The sequence below is a fragment of the Periplaneta americana genome, chromosome 15 (genome assembly GCF_040183065.1).
Source record: "Periplaneta americana isolate PAMFEO1 chromosome 15, P.americana_PAMFEO1_priV1, whole genome shotgun sequence".
In the NCBI taxonomy this organism is placed as follows: domain Eukaryota; kingdom Metazoa; phylum Arthropoda; class Insecta; order Blattodea; family Blattidae; genus Periplaneta; species Periplaneta americana.
This window is the reverse complement of record NC_091131.1, coordinates 8,776,136-8,797,197: the sequence shown is the minus strand read 5'-3', so window position 1 is coordinate 8,797,197 and position 21,062 is coordinate 8,776,136. Positions and strand designations below refer to the sequence as shown.

The 21,062-nt window shown below is 36.5% G+C and overlaps 1 protein-coding gene and 1 long non-coding RNA gene across 6 annotated transcripts in view; both read left to right on the top strand.

The window, feature by feature from the left end:
• The window catches only part of LOC138714615 (uncharacterized), a 183,315-nt gene that overhangs the window by 21,628 nt on the left and 140,625 nt on the right, over positions 1-21,062 (top strand). The window lies entirely within an intron of this gene.
• The window catches only part of LOC138714612 (putative fatty acyl-CoA reductase CG5065), a 233,714-nt gene that overhangs the window by 80,529 nt on the left and 132,123 nt on the right, over positions 1-21,062 (top strand). The window contains exon 1 of one of the 5 annotated variants that reach the window (XM_069846638.1): positions 12,638-12,750. The exons of the other annotated variants lie outside the window; for them this stretch is intronic. The gene's annotated coding sequence lies outside the window, so the exon portion shown is untranslated. Of the gene's footprint in view, positions 1-12,637; positions 12,751-21,062 lie in introns of those variants that run through there. 5 annotated transcript variants of the gene reach the window in all.

The window sequence follows — 21,062 nt, the reverse complement described above, 5'->3', positions numbered from 1 at the left end:
TAAACAACCAGGCGTCAGATTTGGAGCGAAGGACTCTTCAATTTTACGAGCAGAAAAAAATTGTCCGTATATACAGGTTAGAAGTGAAATAGCCTTGCAGATTTTCAGAGCGAAAAGCTCATGTTGTATGTAACAAAAAACTATAATATCATCTTGATGGAAAGTTGATAGTTTTTTTTTTTCATAAATTTTTCCCCCAAATGTTTTTTTTTCGTAACTATTGCAAGTAGGATAATGATTTTTGTCCATATCGATAGAAAATCTAATAAAGAATAGTTTATCCCTCTGGCGTATTTCAATAGCGTGGACGGTTTTCATGTAAATTTAATTTTAAAAACCTCCAATTTCAAGCCACTGCACGATGCGAATAAGTTACAACGTCGCGCCAGAGAGCAGCTCACCTATCGATACAAACAGTTCGTTGACCTCTTACATCTGTATTGCGAGTAGTGTGTGTTAGCGGCGATGTTGCCGGACTGCTGAAACTTCAAACTTAATTTTCTGCATTTAATTACAAAACATAATATAGGTTTTCTATTGATTTCAGTGTACCCTATCGTCCTTTTCAATCTTCAGGGTTATTTCACTTCCACCCTGTGTAGGCGTCCCTCCATCACACTTCCATTATAATGCTTGCAATGTACTTGGTGATTTGTATTAAAGTCTGTGTGATGAATCTTGTCTCACTGTGAAAACAGAGAGAAAGGAGATATGTCTTACCTCGTCTGTGTTGTTATTGCGATTGGGGAGCGAAGCGATGCCAGTGGCGGAAGGAACTAGTTGATACATTCTGTAGCACAAAATAAAATAACGAAATATCTCTCTTCGTAGTGTATAGTTCCGTCACTGAGCTTGTCTGTCAAGAAACTAAGTTCCGGTAGCCTGTACAATAACAAGGTTTTGAAAGGAATCCTGAAAATTTACAACCCTCCTATAATCTCCACTCTTATTTGAAGGGACTTGGTTTTATTGCTACTGAGACAAGATAAACCTTACCAGGTATAATTGAAAGGAAAATCTTATATATCATAATTAAAATTCATGTAGGCCTATAAAGTTTTTTTTAATTATTATAATCAAAAGTGAAAACATTTACATAACATATTAGGCTATATTCATTCATTCATTCATTCATTCATTCATTCATTCATTCATTCAGTGTTATGCCCAAGGGCAGGTCTTTCACTGGAAACCCAGCTTTCTCAAATCTTTCCTATTTTCTGCCTTCCTCTTAGTCTCCGCATATGATCCATATACCTTAATGTCGTCTATCATCTGATATCTTCTTCTGCCCCGAACTCTTCTCCCGTTCACTATTCCTTCCAGTGCATCCTTCAATTGGCAGTTTCTTCTCAGCCAGTTATCCAACTAATTCCTTTTCCTCTTCCTGATCAGTTTCAGCTTCATTCTTTCTTCACCCACTTTTTCCAACACAGCTTCATTTTTAATGCTGTAAATAAAATATTTAAGTTATGTAATTAATTTAGTATTATTAATTACAATTAAAAGTTACATAATAATTACAATTTGAATTAACTGAGCTGACTAGCAAATTCGGCGTGAGTTAAGTCGACTGTTATGCAGTGATCATTGTGGGAACATCGCATCTCTCGTCACCAACATTACGCAATGCTGTCACTTGCAAGGTTACAAGGGCCTGGGCATAGAGCCTAGAGCCACGGTTGTGAGTTCGGATTTGCCTAGGGTTTGGATATTTCTCCGTTGTCTGTGTAGAAGTCTTAATATTAATGTTAGGAGGTCCACGTGCTGACCGATTACAAGATTCCCACCACGTGTCACTGTAGCGTAGGCCGAAAGAAGCCTAGAACACGGACTGGAGTCATTTCTGACCGACAAGAGTTAGAATATAATGTTAAATTTTTGGATGGATTTTTCATTTGTGGACTGATTGATGAATAAGTGGGCATTACATAAATTGCTGCAGTAATGGATAGATGAACGGATAAGTAAATGGATGGACTAAATCATGGATGATTGATTGCACGGATTATAGATGGTAGCTAGACAGAAAAGATAAGATAAATGAAGATAAAGGGATAGAGTGAGTCAGCAAGGCAGGTGAGGAGGAGAGAAGAGGGTTAAATGAATGAATTAATACTGTGTATGAATTTTTTGCTGGATAGGTGATTGAATACATTAGTCAATGATTGGAATGATTGACGGATGGATGGTCGATTAATTCAGGAATGTTTGTAGATAGGTGACAGGAATGATTGGCGGGTGAATGGATTGATTCACGAGTGGGTTTAATGGATTGATTGATTGGTGAGTGTCAGACCAGCCGACTCCATGTCCACATCCTTCGACAACGATCACCACTCCACACCTGTGGAGTAACGGTCAGCGCGTCTGGCCGCGAAACCAGGTGGCCCGAGTTCGAATCCCGGTCGGGGCAAGTTACCTGGTTGAGGTTTTCTCCGGGGTTTTCCCTCAACCCAACACGAGCAAATGCTGAGTAACTTTCGGTGCTGGACCCCGGACTCATTTCACCGGCATTATCACCTTCATTTCATTCAGACGCTAAATAACCTGAGATGTTGATACAGCGTCGTAAAATACTTACATACTTACTTACTTGATTTTAAGGAACACGGAGGTTCATTGCCGCCCTCACATAAGCCCGCCATTAGTCCCTATCCTGAGCAACATTAATCCAGTCTCTACCATCATATCCCACCTCCCTCAAATCCATTTTAATATTATCTTCCCACCTACGTCTCGGCCTCCCCAAAGGTATTTTTCCCTCCGGCCTCCCAACTAACACTCTATATGCATTTCTGGATTCGCCCATACGTGCTACATGTCCTGCCCATCTCAAACGTCTGGATTTAATGTTCCTAATTATGTCAGTTGAAGAATACAATGCGTGCAGCTCTGCGTTGTGTAACTTTCTCCATTCTCCTGTAACTTCATCCCTCTTAGCCCCAAATATTTTCCTAAGCACCTTATTCTCAAACACCCTTAATCTCTGTTCCTCTCTCAAAGTGAGAGTCCAAGTTTCACAACCATATAGAACAACCGGTAATATAACTGTTTTATAAATTCTAACTTTCAGATATTTTGACAGAAGACTAGATGACAAAAGCTTCTCAACCGAATAATAACACGCATTTCCCATATTTATTCTGCGTTTAATTTCCTCCCGAGTGTCATTTATATTTGTTACTGTTGCTCCAAGATATTTGAATTTTTCCACCACTTCGAAAGATAAATCTCCAATTTTTATAGTTCCATTGCGTACAATATTCTTGTCACGAGACATAATCATATACTTAGTCTTTTCGGGATTTACTTCCAACTCTATCGCTTTACTTGCTTCAACTAGAATTTCCGCGTTTTCCCTAATCGTTTGTGGATTTTCTCCTAACATATTCACGTCATCCGCATAGACGAGAAGCTGATGTAACCCGTTGAACTCCAAACCCTCTGTTATCCTGAACTTTCCTAATGGCATATTCTAGAGCGAAGTTAAAAAGTAAAGGTGATAGTGCATCTCCCTGCTTTAGCCCGCAGTGAATTGGAAAAGCATCAGATAGAAACTGGCCTATACGGACTCTGCTGTTTCACTAAGACACATTTTAATTAATCGAAACAGCGTTGTAAAATAACCCAGTAAAATAAAATAAAATAAACGATCATCCAACCAGGACGGAGGTATCTTGCAGTTAGCACGATGTTTCTTCTAGCCGTTATAACTGGCTGTCGTAACCGGATTTCGCTACCTATTGTAGCTCTCCAAATTCACCACGATGCTAGGTGGGCACCGGTCCCATACACTGCCCGAAATTTCATGAGAAAATAAGCGCTTATTTCATAACGTGAGTCCAGGCATGGTGCCTTATGAAAAAGAACGTAGAACACGACGCTACGGCGCGGCGTGCGACATTGTAAATATGGATACAATTTAATGAAACATCGGGTTCGTTTTGACCTTGACATACTTTTTTTTTTTTTTTTTTTTTTTTTTTTTTTTTTTTTTTTTAGTATATGAGATTTATTTTCCTTTTGATGGACGCTGCGTGAAAAACTTTATTTAGGAAATGTTCGTCTTAAAACAGAAGCAAGAGTGAGTCATTTCCAAGTTCGCCGTTTGATCGAATGTGTTCGTAGTTTCTCCACTCACCACGAAGCTGTAGCTCATTTGAAACACTCAATCTTTTTGAAGTACATTACGTTATAATGCTGACATCCATTACGGCTGATATAATATTATTTGGTATTGAAGGGCATTCATCGTCGATATTCTTATCATAAACATTATATAACGAGCGATAATTATCACACGAGAGTGTGTGTATCTCGAAAAGTGGAATTAACATGACTTTCGATAGCTGGCCAGCCGTTGGCCTGCCGATATCAGACTTAAGTTTCGTAACATCTTTTATGCCCGACCATGCCGAAATATACTAATTATACATCTGGTAGCAGTCCTTTAATGCATGTCATTAAAATACACCTACTCATTAAAGTACAGGTCTTCAGCCAATGATAATTCAGCTTACATGTGTTCAGCCAATGACAAGTCAGCTTTGTACCGTTATAAAACCGCAAGTATCGATTATTCTCGGATATGCAATCGAAAGAGAATTAGCGAAAAGTCACGGAGGCTGGAAATCCAATACTGTCGCAGAAGGTTATGTTCTGTTACTATAATAATTAGCGTTAATTGTAAATAATATTCAAATAAATTCAGTTTGTTATCTCGTTTTTCAATGTCGAATTCAATAATCAAGGTTATAATATTATAATATTATCAAGTTTAACGGGACTACGTCAAGGTCAATGACATTATTGTTCCTCGAAAAAAATCAATACTTTCGCGTCTGCGCGCATCTCACAATTCACGTCCTAGAACAAGGTCACTTCCGATCTTGTCAGTTACAAATAAAATGTATACATCTGAATACCGGTAAATTCAAGTTAGAAAAATGGTCGAGCATAAAAAGTCGTATGAAACTCGCCTATAATGGTAATTAAGAAGCTCGTATGAAAATTATGAAACTCGCTTGCGCTCGTTTCATAAATGTCCATACTCGATTCTTAATTACTACCATTATAGGCTCGTTGCATAATGTACTATTTCCGTTCATATTGTGACTTTTATTCTGCTTTATCCACTACACGCCCGACAACAATGTGACTTTTATTCTTCATAATTCACCCAACAACAATGGGTATTCCACTCAACCAGAGTCGCCAATCCAGTGGTTTTCCCGCTAGATCTAGCGTTTTTCAGTGTTAGTTTACTTACTTTTACTTACTTACTGGCTCTTAAGGAACCCGGAGGCTCACCGCCGCCCCCACACAAGCCCGCCATTGGTCCCTAACCTGAGCAAGATTAATCCAGTCTCTACCATCATATCCCATCTCCCTCAAATCCACTTTAATATTATCTTCCCATCTACGTCTCGGCCTCCCCAAAGGTCTTTTTCCCTCCGGCATTGCATTTTTGGATACGCCCATACGTGCTACATGCCCTGCCCATCTCAAACGTCTGGATTTAATGTTCCTAATTATGTCAGGTGAAGGATACAATGCGTGCAGCTCTGCGTTGTGTAACTTTCTCCATTCTCCTGTAACTTCATCCCTTTTAGCCCCAAGTATTTTCCTAAGAACCTTATTCTCAAAAACCCTCAATCTCTGTTCCGCTCTCAAAGTGAGAGTCCAAGTTTCACAGCCATACAGAACAACCGGTAATATAACTGTTTTATAAATTCTAACTTTTTTTTTTTGACAGCAGACTGGATGACAAAAGCTTCTCGGATAAAATTTATGAAATTTGTACTGCTGATGTAGGGATTTTGCGAGTATTTTTAGCACTCACAGCGGCAAAATAATCTAATTTTACAGTGACAATATAGCAATTTAGCGGTTTCTGCACGGTCTCATCGCGGATTTTTAAGAATCGAGTTGGCAACACTGCACTCAACACAGTAACATGTTGTTGTTGTTATCTAATGCTGGGCTTTGGCAACGAAGCCATTAGCGTTCTTGCTCTCCAATATTTCTCACACAGTAACATAATAGTCGTTATTGCACTCCACACAACGACAATGGCAATACATGACGTGTATTATTGAGAAGAACAACAATGTACTCCTAATATCAATTAATGTTCACAATTCACTATGTGCAGAACAAAACTGTCAGTTCACAGTTAGTTTACCTTGGCTAATTCTTTTAGCTCACTGTTCAAGTTCACTGCACATCGAACTCAGGTCTTCCGTCGCACTCGCCTGGACACTGCCACAGTTACGGACTCACTCAAGTTCACTGCACGTCGAACCCCTCTGATTGAGGTTCTGGCTGATATGTACTGTACGTACATCTCACTTGACGATATGTGTCAGTGTAAGAACAATTGTTTGTATGCATCTGAAGTGTGATGAGTGAAATAAGTAGCTAGTGGGCGATGTATGCAATGGAGGGGGGGGAAAGGAACTGGCCACCCTACCCCATTATCTCCTGACCTAGTTGCCTCATAACTGGTGCCTTCTTGGTATCAGTTGTGAGGTTCAGACCTGTCTCCGGACAGTTGACTAAACAACAACAACAATTTAGCTTGTAATATAGATTTTTCGATTAAGGATATGGCTTTATACTCATAATAGGATGTACCAGTATTCTTTAATTCTTTCTTAGTCATTTGCTCAAGGGAAGATCCTTCACTGCACACTGTTTTTGTTAACATTGTGTGTTAGTCGTAACGATATGAAAGAAATCGGAATCTTGTAAAGATTAAACTCGATAAAAAAAAAAACTCAGGCGCTACCTAAAAATTGTTTGTACATCAGCATGAAGATTATACACGTGTTACATACAACGTTTTATGCTATTCTAACATTAAAATATGTAAAACAAATAAAAACTATTCTAAATTTACAAAATGTAATGTTATGAAGTAGTAGAGACATGAGTACTGGATATAACGTAATAATGGTTGCTAAGTAACCGTTTCTAAGACAATGCTATTTTGTTATTTTAAAGCTTTTTCTTACAGGCACGTTGTATAAGATTGTGTTGTGAGGGCGGTGATGATGTCATAGAATAGGCTACTAGTTGCTCAGTAATCTTTTCTGGCACCAGTGCCAGAATTAGGCCGAATGTGCACGATTTACAGCGTCTTAACTTCTATTAAGAAGCCACAACTTGTACCATAAAGTTAACATTATGAAACGATTTGCCAAGCTATAATATCATTGTTGTCATAGCAACTTCTTTCTTTATAAACCATGAAATTAACTTCCCATAATTATAAATCTCATGTTATTTCTTTCATTCTTTTATAATGCTGTCGTACAAAAATAACGTATGAAACACGTTTATAATGTTATAAAATTATTACATCATAAACTTGTTTCATAATATGTTATTAGGCGACATAGCGATCTGGATTTGTGTACCCCTGATTATTACGTTATCATTCATGATGATTCATGCCTGGAATAGTGTCATGTGAAAACCAGTCGAGATGTGGTTGATTATGTATTCATATTTTAGGCACTTAAGGCTATTACGTTGTATACTTATCTTATAAATACTGTATCTTATCTTTGAAACGGGAAAGTTTCCAACTTCGAAAATATGTAATAATGTAGTGAAACCTGGATTTTACGTTTTTGAAATGACTACAGAATCAAGAAAATTAAGTTTCTTAGGTTTTGATGGTACACACATAAACACATTATAGAAATACACCATTTGACACGGAAATTGATCCCTGTTGAGAGACAAGTCCCACCTAGGAATAGCTCGGGAATCATCGTGTGCTCCGTCTTTGTAACGAGAAGGAAGAGCTCTTCGCTAAGCCATAAAGGTTTCGTAGAGAATTTGTCGTTTATTGACATACAGATACTTCGCTGCTACGACTTGACTTCATCCTCGGACCTCGATGCTTAATATTTTCCCATGTGAATCTCGCATCAATCCGAACGACACTTAGACAAATTCACGCTACAGGGATCGACCGTTTTCTGTGTCAAAGGATGTACACGTATTTTAACTTTGCAAAATACTAGTTCTCTAATAAGTGCAGTTAGGTAAAAAAAAAAGAATGTTTTTACTTATACTAAGGTTATAATGAAAATTAAAATAATTACGTTATGATAAATTACATTACTTGCAATCTAATCTACTTCTTCCATGTGTCCATTGAGATTGTTTTTTTTTTTTTTCGAACCTGTATCGTACATTTTCAACATTGCTGGGGGCAGCCATTACAATCAAATCAAATCTCGTTAGGTATTTCGAAGCATTATCTTAGAAAGCATTGTAATAGTATTCAGATAAGTCAATATACAATATAATGTAATATGAATATCTATTTTATTTGTTCGTCTAACATGAACCATAAGATTTTATCATTTTAATACAGTTATAATTTTAGCAATAATGCTTGACATAATGACACAAACCATTAATTTGTAAAACACATACATGATCATGTGCAATACATTAATAAGATACATGCAGAAGTAATTAATCTTTAATAAAAGATAACATTTATACAGGGACATCATTTTATTTTTACTAACATTTTTAATATTAACTTGCCGATACCTTTGGATCAACGCCGTTTGCTACCCCTTCCACGACTGGAGTTCGATGATACTGGCGTAATATACACACAAATCACTCTACTAGGTATAGGAGGGAAGAAAAGTAGTTCATCCATTTACGTAAACTAGGAAATATCGCGCTTTTGAGTTTGATCATTTTCATTAGGCTTTTGTTTAATCAAAATACAGTACAATATTAACAATGGGTGTTTTTACTCACGAACTGAGCTGTCCATGTGGACGTATTCATTATGCAGTGTATATTATACTGTCTACAGCACATTAGCGTACAATACAGAGAATGAAGTTAAATTTAAAAATAATCATAATATGGATATTTAAATACACATTTGAAAATGGTGGCCGTTCATTTCGATACAGGCTTCAGTTCTAATGTGCATATTATCGCACTATAGACTATTGTACCTAATCCCAGTTACCAGTTTCGTCCGTCGTACTAGTAATTCATGTTGAAATAATTCTGTACCTACTCTTTAAAAGTGTACCTTGAAAATTCAATCTTCACTTCTGCCCGATCCGAAAAGATAAAATTACTCTGACATACTATCTACTGTCCGTCCAAGTGGTTATGTCGTAGGGTCGTAGAAAGGGAGGAAATCACGTGACAGTTAATTACATAACGAGGCCCTTTTATGTAAGTTATTTTAAACAATTGTATAATATTACGTAGACGTCCAATTCCTAACAGGAATTAATGTTTTCAGAAAAGAGCTAAGACAGTCCAGCCACTAGCTGGCGAATAAAAGCTGATGGGGGAAACCGGGATGCGACGTAGACAAATGTACGACAGTAGCTGTGCGAAAATGATTCAATATTGAAAGCTCTTTCGTCACTGGAAAACGCGAACTTATTTTTGGAACGTACTGTTTACTATGACCGTAAGGCTACTATGACTGTATATGCGGTCTTGGATCTGTGTGGAGGACGGTTGAACTTCATTATTCATTAGTAGAAGGGGTGGGAGTGAAGTACATTAAAAAACTCAGGTACAATAAAAATTGAAGTAAAAATAAAATGATGTCCCTGTAGAATATTTACCTTAACAAGAGTTCGATCATGAATCAACTTGTCAATGACGAAAATTGATTTTATTATAAGATTCTTACGGTAATAATGTTTAAATTATCTTATTATATTTTGATAAATTTATAATCAGTATTTGCCATTAAAGTTTAATCTGAAGATAAAATCGAGATATTACACAAAAATCGAGAGCTTAAAATCAAGGGAAAATTTAACGTTTCTCTTTATTTTCTTACTTTTAAAATCGGACAAAAGAGGGAAAACGTAGAAGCCAGGTTTTACTGTGTTTGATACTCAAATACGAGAATATGTAGCCTATATTTTATGTAGCTACTCGAAGAATGAAAACTATGTATCATGATGATTGTTAGGATGACGAGGCGCCCTTCGATGAGGGTAGTGACTCCCTGCCTCTCCCTTTCTACTTCATGCACTTTGATAAATTTGCAACGAAAAGTAGAAATATGCATATAATAATTTTCAGGAAAAATCCGTATGCTTTGCAAATGTTAAGCGTTCAGTTCAAGACCATGAAATCTTGTGTCTATGGTCTCCGAGTAACTTGTCTTCAGTACATCCTGAGGAAGATTAATCCAGTACTTAACCTACATATCTCACCTCCCTCAAATCCATTTTAATATTATCCTCCCATCTACGTCTCGGTCTTCCGAAAGGTCTTTTCCCCCTCAGGTCTTCCAACCAAGACTCTCCTATACGTGCTACATGCCCTATCCATCTCAAACGTCTGCATTTAATGTTCCTAATTATATCAGGTTAAGAATACAATGCGTGCAGTTCTGCGTTGTGTAACTTCCTCTATTCTCCTGTAACTTCGTCCCTCTTAGCCCCAAATATTTTCCCAAGTACTTTATTCTCGAACACCATTAACCTCTGTTCCTCTCTCAAAGTGACAGTCCACTACCATACAGAACCGGTAATATAAATTCTAACTTTCAGCTTTTTTGAGAGCAGACTGAATGACAAAAGCTTCTCAACCAAATAATAACAGAAATTTCTCATATTTATTCTGCATTTAATTTTCTCCCGAGTATTGATATTTTATATTTGTTACTGTTATGAATGTTACAACAATAAATGAAGGAGTAAAGCAAGACTGCCCACCTTATTAATATTTATATAAATAACATTACCAAAAATGGGGAAGACGAATTGCTCACAAATTTTATGATTGACAACTTTACACTTAACACATTACTTTACGCAGATGATCAGATAATTTTAGCAAATTCTGAAGACAATTTACAAAGAGCAATACACACACAATACAAGATAGCAAAACATTATAATTTGTACGATGAAAGAGTGATGGAACGGAGAAAAAATCTCTCCGGCGCCGGGATTTGAACCCGGGTTTTCAGCTCTACGTGCTGATGCTTTATCCACTAAGCCACACCGGATACAACCCCGACGTCGGACAGAATTGTCTCTGATCGAGTTCCAAATCTTTGGTTCCCTCTAGTGGCCGCCCTCTGCACTACGTCATAGATGTCTATGAACATAGGACTGAAGTCCACACATGTGCTGAGGTGCACTCGTTATGAGTGACTAGTTGGCCGGGATCCGACGGAATAAGCGCCGTCTTAAATCGCTTCGTGATTTACGCATATATATTATTTCAATGTACCGAAGTACATATGATATTTCCATGCAGATATTCTGCGTCATCATACGATGAAAGAGAAAAATTCTCTCCGGCACCGGGATTTGACGCGCTTATTCCGTCGGATCCCGGCCAACTAGTCACTCATAACGAGTGCACCTCAGCACATGTGTGGACTTCGGTCCTATGTTCATAGACATCTATGACGTAGTGCAGAGGGCGGCCACTAGAGGGAACCCAAGAGTTGGAACTCAATCAGAGACAATTCTGTCCGACGTCGGGGTTGTATCCGGTGTGGCTTAGTGGATAAAGCATCAGCACGTAGAGCTGAAAACCCGGGTTCAAATCCCGGCGCCGGAGAGAATTCTTCTCCGTTCCATCACTCTTTCATCGTATGATGACGCAGAATATCTGCATGGAAATATCATATGTACTTCGGTACATTTAAATAATATATTATAATTTGGAAATCTCTATAAATAAAACCAGAATCATGGCCTTCCAAGGAAAGAACCATATAAGATCCAGAATTGCAATCAAGTCAACACATTCAACTATCTTGGCTGCAATCTTTCTTACATAAACTCCAGGGACGTAGATATTAAACTTGCCAAATTTCAGCAACTGTTAAGAACAATCAAATCAACCCTATTAAAGAAAGTTCGACCAGAAACAATTTTGAAATTCTATAAAGTTATGGCAGTCCCGGCATTATTATATGGATCAGAGACATGGTCATTAACGAAAGGACAACTTCGAAGAATAGAAGCTGCTGAAATGCGATTGCTAAGACCTCTTGCAGGATATACTCTTTACGACCATAAAAGGAACGCTGATATCCGACACCGCCGTTACGGATACTATAGAATCTTACCGCAACAACTGGTATGAACATGTATTAAGAATGCCCAACAATAGGATACCCAAGAGACTATTGGACTATACACCTCATGGAAAACGAGATATCGGAAGACCAAGGAAGAGATGGGAAGACCAACTTTCTTCTGGAAGCGGAACAGGCCAGGAGGTCTAATCCAAGACTGTTATTGATAATGATGATGATGATGATGATGATGATGATGATGATGAATGTTAACTTCATGTAATAGTAATGTTATTATCTTATAAACATGTATTATTTTGCGACATATATAAAATATGTAGTATTAAAATTAAATATAATGGTCTTACCACCTAATTCGCCAATTTTCACGCATATATGCTAATGAAAAAATATGTAATTACATAAAAATCCGGACTCTAGTCCCGACCTGCAGGTAGCATTGCAGACCGTTGGCTGCCGTGTAGTAGATCGCTGGAGGGGGAAGTTTGTATTGTTGAGCCCGCTGACCGTGATCTTGAGGACCGCTGCTTGTCGTAAATAGAGGTCGCTCCTCGTTGTGCCGGCAGTCCACCATTCTATCGCACATCAGTCGTTGCATCAACCGAGTACCTGCATTGATACCCTATAAGGAATACTGTGCAAGCCTGTAATTATATTTAGAGGTAAGAGCATTGTTCTGGTTACAAAATATGAAGATCTAGAAAACTGATTTCATTTTTGGTCCTTACTTAACATACTGTGTACGTGCAATATAATTTACATAAAATTATATTTCCAACTAGCCGTACCCGTGCGCTCCGCTGCACCTGTTAGAAATAAATATAAAATAATTACATAATTAGAATAGAGCGTTTGATCCAAGGAACATTCGTGTTTGATAGAAGGATAAATCGTTTAATATTTTACTTAATTTAATTATATTTAAATAATTAAAATGCGGTCATTTTGGTCCAGAGAGCACTCAGAAGTTACTGTGATAACATTATAGCATTATGTCCATCTAGAGAAACTACACTTTCCAATGGTGAAATAATAATTAATTATACAAATCGGTTAATTTAGCCTTCGATATTACTTCATACAAACACAGAAACATTATCTGTAGGCTATGCTTCATAGTTTTCGATTGTTGTTGTCCAAGGCCCCTTTAGACGTAGTCATTTGTTTTCATTTCATTACACCGCCTTAGATGGCATTGTATTTTAATTTTAAAATTCATTTATCTCATTAAATATCAGTTCTATCAGAATTTTTCAAAGAATAAAACTTATCGAAAATCGTTTTTAAATAAACTTTTGTTATGTAACATATTTCATAAAAATCAATAATAAGCGAGAAATTTCGATTTATGTAATTCAGGCCCCCTTATAACTCTCCTTTTAAATAACGTATTTTGAATGTCATATAGCCTAAAATCGAAGTTACAGCGAACTTAATTTATATTCCAATTTTCATCGAAATCCGTTCAGCCATTATCGCGTGAAAAGGTAACAAACATCCAGACAGACAAACATACAAACAAAAATTTCAAAAAAGCGATTTTCGGTTTTAGGGTGGTTAATTATATATGTTATTTTTGGAAAATCTAAAAGTACAAGAAAAATTTCGTCTACAGATTTATTATTATTAGTATAGATTTGTTAATATTTGTCGGTGATATTTCGTCCAAGTATAATTTCAAAACAATGATTTCTGCAGATAAAGCGGCGTTAAAGGGAAGGACCTACAGGAATGACCAAATATGTGTCAAAGTTAACATTTTTTTTATTTTTTAGCCTAAAATACTTCATAGTGCCGTCATTTCTCATATGGTCCACGACACAACCATTCAGATATCTCTATATTTTTGCTGTACTGTAGTTTGAAGTCAAATCACTGCAGCTATCTACGAACGGTCTATGTTACTTGTACAGTGTTCTTTGAATGGTTGTATCGTGGACCATAGTTGTGTTCCAGGGTCATAGTTATGGGAAATGACGGCATTGATTTCATTTGAGCCAAATTTCAAGGTCGTTAGGAAGAAAATAATTGTTTGTGAAGTGCATTACAAAATCGAGGAAAATTACTTCCCAACCTTGTATCGTAATATACTAAAGTACTTCCCAACCTTGTATCATAATATACTAAAGTACTTCCCAAATTTGCATCGTAATATACTAAAGTACTTCCCAACCTTGCATCGTAATATACTAAAGTACTTCCCAACCTTGCATCGTAATATACAAAGTACTTCCCAACCTTGTATCGTAATATACTAAAGTACTTCCCAACCTTGTATCGTAATATACTAAAGTACTTCCCAACCTTGTATCGTAATATACTAAAGTACTTCCCAACCTTGTATCGTAATATACTAAAGTACTTCCCAACCTGGTATCGCAATATACTAAAGTACTTCCCAACCTTGGATCGTAATATACTAAAGTACTTCCTAACCTTGCATCGTAATATACTAAAGTACTTCCCAACCTTGTATCGTAATATACTAAAGTACTTCCCAACCTTGTATCGTAATATACTAAAGTACTTCCCAACCTTGCATCGTAATATACTAAAGTACTTCCCAACCTTGCATCGTAATATACTAAAGTACTTCCCAACCTTGTATCGTAATATACTAAAGTACTTCCCAACCTTGTATCGTAATATACTAAAGCCATACAATTTATAATTGAAGCGAGTTATCTTACGTGAGAAGGAATTAAGTCCACAATTTATATTCTGAAATATGGTGAGATAAATGTTTAATTTGGCTCACAGCTTTGCCACTTCCGTTGAATGTCGAAAAATATACGCAACTATCCATCCCCGCAATTCGGGAGTACCAACATCAAAACATGAAATCATGAATCAACTATAACCTAGAATCCATGTTTTGGCGCTTCTTTTTCCTTCGGATGCAGCATATACAGGGTGATTCAGAAGTAGTAGTAAATATTTTAGGAGGTGTTAGTATGGAGTATTCTAAGTAAAAACATTCATATAAACATGTGTCCAATTTTCAGTGGATGGGGAGATAAATTTGTTTGAATGTTAGGAATAACAAGCGTTACACATAGTATGAGGGAAAGATTTTTTGTTAGGTCTACCAAACCCATTTCTCTTAAAATAAATAAACGACAAACTGTAATATCACTAATCTTAGAATGTAGGCTTTTACGGCCGGCGTTGATAGGATGCTAGAGGGCCGTGGTCTGTCGTAGTTACAACCAAACGTTTCGTTTGGTGCGGACTGCGACGACAGCGACAAGCAACAACAGTCCCACACCTTAAATATCGACGTTCTACCAGTCTCAATGGAACCCGAAGTGAGACAAGTGGCCAAGAGGCTTGGAGCTCACATATTCAGTTTTTCACAGCCCCAACTCCCCCCTTGCAAGGATGTGTTTTCACGTACCTTTAAAGTTTCTCCTCCCACTTCCCCTCTCATTCATTCATTCATTCATTTATTCATTCATTCATTCATTCATTCATTCATTCATTCATTCATTCATTCATTCATTCGGAGTCTCAGTGCCAGTTCCTGATACACACAGCAGATCTATCCGCACACGTGTACCACGCCACTGAAGATGTCCACCGGAGTAGTGGACGAAACTTTTGGTTGTAACACCGACAGACCATGGCCCTCTAGCCCGGAAAATAAGCATCCTGTAATATCACTGGCAACATGATAAAGAACTGGATTATTGCGCAATTTTTAAAACTTACAAAAAACTGAATTACATTTACCGACACATTTTCCTTTTTTTCCGTAGGGAAATTAAGACAGTCTGATCAGTCATTAATTATGAGGGCAGTTTGTTGGTTTATTACTTTTCCTACTTTCTTAATTGAAAGCCCCGTTTATTTACCGCTTCAGAAATTGCATGTTTTGTGCACCGTTTATTCCAAGCATGTCTCTTGACTTGCACACGAAACAGAATTATTCAGAGCTTGACTAGAAAAGTATTGTTTTAGCGATGTAAGAAGTACAGCTTCTGTCCAACATGATGCTCTGCTTGTTACATTCATGACTGACATTCGAACCTATTCTCCGACCATGTTTTTCGTTTCGAAACTTCAGTTTTCTTGCACACTTCACGTTCTGGTGAACAAATTACAGTATCAGAATATGACCCTGCCTAAAACGATTTACAAGTATAGGTATTCGAACCAAAAGTGTCCTCGTCCGATATTAGAAATGTTTAAGATTCTACTTGTCCCTATTTTTGTATATTTATTTTCTTTTATACAGGGTGTAAGAGACATAATTGTGCAGATTATAGGGGTCAATAAAATGCATCACTAATCACATTTCAGTCATCTTACGATATCATCAGACTTGTTTCTTAAGTTCTCTGAACTTTATTTCAGTGGACTCCAATTCCTCAAACTCTTTCTTCCAATAACATTTGTTTTTGCTACTGCAGCTGTTTCATCTCCACTTCAGGCAGGATTAATTAAGTCCACACCTGTGGAGTAACGGTCAGCGCGAAACCAGGTGGCCCAGGTTCGAATCCCGGTCGGGGCAAGTTACCTGGTTGAGGTTTTTTCCGGGGGTTTCCCTCAACCCAATACGAGCAAATGCTGGGTAACTTTCGGTCCTGGACCCCGGACTCATTTCACCGGCATTATCACCTTCATTTCATTCAGACGCTAACTAACCTAGTATTGTATTGTATTGTATTGTATTGTATTTATTAACATTCCATGGTATTCATACATGCTTACAGCTAGAATATGGAACAAGTCAAAAAACTTAATACTATTATAAAAATCTTAATTTATAGTCACAGTCTAGATGAAATATATACAGACGAGATTTACAATATAGTCTACTAGTACAACACATAGTTTTAGTATCAATTTCATGAAGTGTTATTGAATGTCATGAATTCACCTACAGAATAGAAGGCGTGAGAAATTAGGTACTTCTTCAATTTGGCCCTAAATAATTTTATGTTTTGAGTTTCATTTTTTATATCGATACAGAGACTATTAAAAATTTTTACTGCCATATAACGCACTCCTTTCTGATAGCACGATAGACTTGCCGATGGAGTATGAAAGTCATTTTTTGACGTGTATTTATGCTATGAACTGTTGAATTAGTTACAAAGTTTTCAGGATTACATACGAGGAAGACTATTAATGAAAAGATATACTGACAAGCCATGGGCATTATTTCTAGTTTTTTGAAAATAGTCCTACACGACTCCCTAGCTTTCGCACCTACTATTATTCTAATTACTCTTTTCTGTAATAGAAATATATTGTTACTATCTGTGGAATTTCCCCAGAATATTATTCCAAAACTCATTACCGAGTGGAAGTGTGCAAAGTATATTGTTTTTAAGGTATTGATATTTACTATCTTTTGCATAGATCTAATAGCAAAACAAGCTGAATTTAGTTTGGGGGTAATTTCTTTAATATGATTTTTCCAATTTAACATATTATCGATTTTTAAGCCAAGAAATTTGGTTGTTGTTGTTTCTAATAGGGATCTATTGTTAATTATTGCGCTAGAAATTTGCGACGTTGAATTTGGACAGGATTTAAATTGAATTATGTTAGTTTTGTTACAATTTAATACTAATTTATTGACTGAGAACCAGTACATATTTTGAAGAAAATATCCTCTGTTGAAGATTGGAATGTGTTGGAGTTATTGGCTGTAGATGTTGATACAGCGTCGTAAAATAACCCAATAAAATAAAATAAAAACATAAAACAGAAGACGAGTAATTTCGTTATCCACGATCATTCAAGTGTTTTCAATTCGTTACTTTCGTTACCAATTGCTTAAATTAGTTACTTTTTAGATACTTGTGTTACCGATAGACGCCCAGAATTTTCTATAATGAAATGATTGTCTGCATAAAGGGAAGTAATGAGCTTTGAATTCTTAGTAATACTTATTGAACCATGAGCAATGGATTGCCATTTACTTACCATTTTATTTATATAAATCTATACTAATAATAAATCTGTATCCGAAATTTTTCTGGTAATTTTCGATTTTCCAAAAATAATTGGTCCTAACATATATAATTAACCACCCTGAAACCGAAAATCGCTTTTTTGACATTTTTGTTTGTATGTCTGTCTGTCTGTATGTCTGTATGTTTGTTACCTTTTCACGCGATAATGGCTGAACGGATTTCGATGAAAATTGGAATATAAATTAAGTTCGTTGTAACTTAGATTTTAGGCTATATGGCATTCAAAATACATTATTTAAAAGGGGGGTTATAAGGGGGCCTGGATTAAATAAATCGAAATATCTCGCTTATTATTGATTTTTGTGAAAAATGTTACATAACGAAAGTTTCTTTAAAAATAATTTGCGACAAGTTTTATTCTTGAAAAATTTTGATAGGGCTGATATTTAATGAGATAAATGAGTTTTAAAATTAAAATAACTACCATCTAAGGCCGTGTAATGAATTAAAAAACAAATGACTTGGTCTATAAGGGGCCTTGGACAGCAACAATCGAAAGCTATGAAAGATAGCCTACGGAGAATGTTTCTGTGTTTGTATGAAGTAATATCGGAAGCTAAATTAACTGATTTGTATAATTAATTATTATTTCACCATTGAAAAGTGTAGTTTCTCTAGATGGACATAATGCTATAATGTTATCACAGTAACTTCTGAGTGAATCGAGGACAGGTAAGATTAAAATAGATTCTTATGCATAGAAAACTTGATAGGCTATTCTGTATATTCGTTTCCTGTATTTCCTAAACTAATTTTTATGACCAAATGAGTGGTCTCTGGATCAAAATGATCGCATTTTAATTTTTTAATTCAATTTCATTTAAGTAACATAATAAACGATTTATCCTTCTATCAAACACGAATGTTCCCTGGATCAAATGTCCTATTTTAATTATATAATTACTTTATATTTATTTCTAACGGATGCAGCGGAGCGCACGGGTACGGCTAAGTATGAATAAGATGGATGAAAAAGGGCAGCCTTGTCGTACACCATTATTTATTAGACTCCATTCGGATTTTTTTAGTCCTGTACGAAACTATATTACATTGATTTTGTAGATGTTAAATATTACTAATACAGTAAAACCTCTGTATTTGGATACCTCATTATGTTGGACATATTTTCTTGGAATCTGACAAATTTCTATGTTTTTACATGTCCAATATGTGCTCTATGTTGGGAATTCCTCAATCCTGGAAGCTGGACCCCCTTATAGCTCTGTATTGGATGATTCTCTTGACTTATTCTATTGTATATTTCTGCTACCTGTTTAGAGCTGAGTTTAATCGAATCCTTGTGTTTTACAAAGACTATTAGCACAGTGAAATGAGAGGGGGGCTTTCCTTGTGCAGTACAGCAACTGTGAACTTCTTTCTACTTTCCTGGAATTACCCACTTTGTCCTTTTTGTAACTGTACTGTAGCTAAAATTCAGTATAGTGTGAAGGGGCATTATATTTTATAATAGAAAAATTTCATGATGCGAAATTATTTCAGTAGGCCTGCAGTATAGAAATCAGTCTCTGTTCAGGTTTTTACCTGTGAATGTCAGTTCGTGCAGTTTGTATAGTGCCTCAATACGAGTACCGTAAGCGTAAGTTGGTGCAATTTACCATAGGAAAGAAGAAAGAAGTTATTGATCGTTTGCGTTGTGATGTTAGTTGTATGAAAATTGCAGAAGAGTTTGGAATTTCTAGATCACCAGTTTCAAACATTAGCAACAATAGGATCTCAATATTAAATGCATGACAACAAAATTCCAGTGGGGGAAAAAAAGAGTTCGCGAAATTGTTAGGGCCATATTCATAGACATTCTTATCGCGGGCTTCCGGTGGAAGATCGGCGAACTAACGTTTTTCGTAAATTATAAACCAGTGTTAGCGATATGATATGATATATATGATATATGATATGATATGATATGATATATGATATGATATGATATATGATATGATATATATGATATGATATATGATATGATATGATATGATATGATATGATATATGATATGATATATGATATGATATGATATGATATGATATGATATGATATGAATCCCATACAAGTAACCAGTCGATAGCCGGGGCTAGTTCAGCACGCTCGTAGCGCGGGCTAGCGAAATGTCTATGAATAGCACCCTTAATGACGAACTAAATCACAAAGGGTGGTATTCATAGACATTTCGCAGCACGCGCTACGAGCGTACTAAGCTAGCCCCGGCTGTCCACTGGTTACTAGTACAGAATTCAAATCATATCCTATCGCTAACACTGGTTTATGAATACGAAAAACGCTGATAATCCACCGAAAATCCGCGCTAAAAATGTCTATGAATACGGCCCTTTGTGATTTAGTTCGTCATTAAGGGTGCTAAGTGTTTAAATAATGTAGTCCATTATATGCTTAAAAACATCTACTTCTACCTTGGAAACTCCGTTAAATTGGTGAATTTTTTATTGAACCACACGTGTTCAGGTTAGAGATGTTTCACTGTAGTAAGTGACTGGTAATTCCATCAGTTTTTAATATTTCGAATAATATTACTTGGATCAGTAAATCAGTAAATTTCCTTTCAGTCCATGTATGTTGAATAAGAAACAATCCCATAAGTGCCCAAACCAAAAAGTAGAACAGATCTATCCACGCCACGAACAAGTTCAGGTATCGAAGATCAAATCGTGCATGCTCCCTATTATTGAACGCTAACGTCAACGTCCTCAAATGTCAATGCACCTGACGTCATTTGGTAAACAAATGAAAATTTACGGAGTGCTGCACGAAGGCAGTGCTTGTAAGTCTTCAGCATGTAGATGCGATTTATAAAGACGTGTTGACCCCGCCTCTGTCCGCCGCAGCCCATCAATGCGCCAGACACCTGCCGGCAGCGATGATTCGGGCGCTCAAGTATTTCTGCCTTGCTCTGGTCTATCTTTGCTCACAGTAGTTCACCTGTGTCAGGTGGAATGAAGACCTAATAAAGACTA